The sequence below is a fragment of the Tupaia chinensis genome, unplaced genomic scaffold (genome assembly GCF_000334495.1).
Source record: "Tupaia chinensis unplaced genomic scaffold, TupChi_1.0 Scaffold000182_1, whole genome shotgun sequence".
Lineage (NCBI taxonomy): Eukaryota > Metazoa > Chordata > Mammalia > Scandentia > Tupaiidae > Tupaia > Tupaia belangeri.
The window spans coordinates 2,361,985-2,362,790 of NW_006159657.1; the positions used below are offsets into that span (position 1 = coordinate 2,361,985).

Consider the following 806-nt stretch of genomic DNA (forward strand, 5'->3'; position numbering starts at 1 on the left):
GTTGAGCCAGCCAACCTGTGAGCAGGTGGAACTTCGTGGGCTGTGAGCCACGGCCCGGCTCGCGGCCTCTTATAGACGCCAGCAGGGGCCCGGGCATTGTGAGGTCAGAAGGGGCACGGACCTCACAGACCACACCCAGCACTGGCCTGCTTCATGTCCAAATAAGGACGTGAGCGGGACCCCCCGGGCCTGGGGCTTCCTGTGTCACTGCCAGGGGCCAGCAAGATGACCTCCATATGGGCAGTGGCTCGCACACACGCTCGTTCGGCCGCTCGGTTCATAAGATGTTACTGAGCGCCTGCCGTGTGCCACGTCTGGCTAGGCCCTGGTACACGGCGGTGAGCAGGTCAGGCACGTCCGTACCTACGAGGTGGAGTCTAAGCACACAGGCAGGCGTGCGATAACCACACAGGGTGACTGTGCTTGTGAGGGGTGCCGAAGGGGGCTGCGTGGGCTCCTGGGGATACCTGCTGAGGGAGCGGGGTGCTCTAGGGAAAGCCCTGAGAGAGTGCTGAGGACCCCTGGGAAGACAGCACGGCTCCTGGGCTGCTCGGAGGCAGTGCATGGCCTGTGGTCCCACTTATATGAAGGGCCCTGAGGTCCCTGGAGATGGGGATTGGTCAGGGGCAGTGGAACAGGGAGTGGCCACTTCAAGGGCACAAGGTCTCCTTTGGTGCTGATGACGCTGTTTTGGAACTAGACGGGTTGGGGACACAGCCTGAATGCCACTGAGCGGGACACGCTGACAGTGAATTTCACTTTGGCTGGGAAAAGAAGAGGCTCCTGGATGGACAGGTCTCTGCAGG

General features: G+C 61.9%; 1 long non-coding RNA gene across 1 annotated transcript in view; it reads left to right on the forward strand.

Moving 5' to 3' along the window:
* The first annotated feature begins 251 nt into the window (after window positions 1-251).
* LOC102495952 (uncharacterized) overlaps window positions 252-806 on the forward strand; it is a 14,559-nt gene continuing 14,004 nt past the window's right edge. The window contains exon 1 of the long non-coding RNA XR_334249.2: window positions 252-346. This is a non-coding gene — a long non-coding RNA (uncharacterized LOC102495952). The remainder of the gene's footprint in view (window positions 347-806) is intronic.